The sequence below is a fragment of the Solanum dulcamara genome, chromosome 7 (assembly GCF_947179165.1).
Source record: "Solanum dulcamara chromosome 7, daSolDulc1.2, whole genome shotgun sequence".
Classification (NCBI taxonomy): Eukaryota; Viridiplantae; Streptophyta; class Magnoliopsida; order Solanales; family Solanaceae; genus Solanum; species Solanum dulcamara.
Window position 1 is genome coordinate 40,878,702 of NC_077243.1, and position 3,236 is coordinate 40,881,937.

Genomic DNA, 3,236 nt, shown 5'->3' on the forward strand with positions numbered 1-3,236 from the left:
CTTTTGGAGTATGGAAACATGGAATACCATATACATAGCTGACAAGATAGGTGGCAAGGCCAATTTGTAAGCCACCTCTCCCATTCGCCCTAAAATCTCAAATGGACTAATAAACATAGGGCTAGGCTTTCCCTTCTTTCCGAACCGCATCACGCTCTTCTTGGGCGACACTTGGATCCAAACAGGGTCACCCTCTATGAACTCCAACGGTCAAAGTCTCCAGTCTTCATAGCTATTCTGCCTACTCTGGAAAGTCATAAGCCTACCCTAAATCATAAAAACCTACTCCATAGCATCTATAAGCAAATTGTGTCTAGAAAATCCATTTCAGCTGAATCAAACCACCCAATAAGAGATCGACACTACCTACAATACAATGCCTTAAATGGGACAATCTGAATACTGGAGTGATAAGGCGAACTCTGCTAAGAACAAATGTTGATCCCATAGAGCACCAAAGTCAAAAACACATGCCCGAAGCATAGCCTCCAATACCTAAATCATCCGCTTAGACTGTTCATCAGCCTGTGGGTGAAAGTTGTAGTCAAGCTTAGTACCCAAACCATGTTGTAATCCCTACTAAAAGTTTGAAGTAAATACTGAACCCTGATCTGAAATAATGGATCCGAGACACCATAAAGCCGAACATTTGACTGATATATAATTGGGCTAGCTTCTCCACCATGTACTTCACCCAAACTAGAATAAAATGGGCAGACTTGGTCAGTCTGTTAACAACCACCCATATAGAATCATAACCACCTACGGTGGGAGGTAAACCACAACAAAGTCCATGGTTGATACCCCCAAATTACATATAGATAAAGAGATATAAAGAGGTCATTGTCAAATATAGAATCCAACTAGGTTGGGGTCAAATTCCACTGGGAATAAGGTGATGACTAAGTCGTATGCAGTTATTTTACTGTGAGTTACTTATTTCCGATACAAAGTGGAAATATGGGGAGGTTTTAGAATATAATTCTTATGATTTAATGGTAACCAAAAATGATTCACAGTATCTGGAGTTTAGTGTTTATAAGAAAAACTACCCAGGTTTGTGTTAACCAAGACTAATGGACGATATTCAGGTTACTACAGAATAACTTTATGCATTTCATATTGCATTATTTTATCAAGAATTTATCACACGTAAGTGTTTCTCAACCATCTTAAGCATATGACATTTTGATTCTTCCAAACTAAAAATATTTCAAGTAAATCACTGATAATTACTCAAAGTAGTTAATCTTGTTACAGCATTAACTATTAGATGAATCTACACTTTAAATTATTGTTGTTAATTATTTTCCCAGGTTTTGCTCTTTTTCCTCAGACATGTCAAACCTAGGGCAGGCTCTAATATTTGCAACCATCAGAAATCAATTAATACAAAAGAATTAACAAAATGCATAATGCAATGCTTAGATCATTTCGTACGAAACCCTAGTTTTAGGTCAAGTCGTAATGGTTTTCACAACCCTAGGTTGTGGGATTTAGCCACTCATGATTATGAAAACAAGAGATATTACAACATTCATCTACAGAATAGTTACTTACAAAAGATGAAATAATCAACACTTTGATTTTGTAATTCAAGGTTCTCGTTAAAAACCACTCTCCAAAACCTAAAAGTTGATATTTATAGTCTTAGGAATAGGAAATTCAAAAGTCAAAATGTGATGGCCCGTCACATATGTGATGGTCCATCACATGCATGATCAGTGCTAACCAGTGCTGATAAATTAAATGCATGTTTAGATGGTGGAGATGATGGGGCTTCAAAGGTGCGACGGTCCATCAGTTTTGCCGTCATAACTCTTCCTTTTGGCTTGCTTTTGTTTAAGTTCGACTATGGAAATAATGACCCATCAGAAATGCGACGTTTCATCGATCTGCCTTCATAACTATCAACTTCTGCCCCTCTTCTATTTGAGATTGACAATAGGGGTGTCGACCCATCGTGGGTGTGATGGTCCATCATACTTGCCCTCAAGTATCAAGTTTTGTACCTCTTTTCTTTATTTTGCCTTCTTTTCCATTTTTGCTGATATCCTAGCTTGAAATAGTAGAAAACTATTAAAATATCCTATTGTTGCTTAAGAACTAATATTTATTTCTTATTAAATGTGTCGTATGTGCCATCAAATTTCGGCACATCAATAGTGATCCACTCCTACTTCCAAGTGGGAATGGGCATCCTCTAACTCACACCTCCAGTCCTTTTGTGCTCACACTTCACCTGTTGACAAGTCAAATACTTGGACACAAAGTCATTTATATCCCTTTTTATCCCACACCACCAATAGTGCTTGCTAAGGTCATGGTACATCTTCACTGCACCCGGGTGAATAAAATATATAGAATAATGAGCCTCCTCTAGAATCAATCTGATCAAGTCACCCACCTTGGGCACACAAATCCTACCCTCAATCCTCAAAACACCAACTGAATCGAGTTTGGCATTCTTAGCCTCTCCCCTCATCACCTTGTCTCGTATGAGGCACAACTTCTCATCATCCCACTATCGTTCCCAAATTTTCTCAACTAGTGAAGATCAAGCCTCTACCTTGATACCTCAACACCCCATCTCCCCTTTTGGCAATAGCCGTCACTTTTTGTTTATGAAAATCATCTTTCAATTTAAGGGGGATAGAGTCTTGATCTTTCTTTTCCTTTACCTCAACCACTAAGGAAGACTCAACCCCATTTCATCACAATCACAACTCCCTTATCAAAGTCCATAAGATGAACTCTCAATCGTGCAAGTCTATTCTCCTCTTTGGACATCTCTTTCTTTTCCTCCTCAACATGAGAAGTACTTTTCATGGACAACTTGCTAAGAGTATTAGCAACATTGTTACCCTTACCTAGATGGTAGAAATAATCATGTCATAATCCTTGAAAACCTCAAGCCATCTCCTCTGCCTCAAGTTCAGCTCTTTCTGACTAAACACATACTTAAGATCTTTTGATCAGTAAACATATCTACATGCATGCCATAAAGATAAACACGCCAATTCTTGAAAGCAAACACTACCACTACTAACTCTAGATCATGAGTCAGATAATTCCTCTCATGTACCTTAAGTTGTTTGGAAGCATTAGCTATGACTTTGCCTTTCTGAATTAGAGCATAACCCAGTTCAACTATGGATGCATCATAATATATAATGAAGCCATATGTTCCCTCACATAGGGACAAAACTAGAGCAGTAGTCAATCTTGTTTTTAAC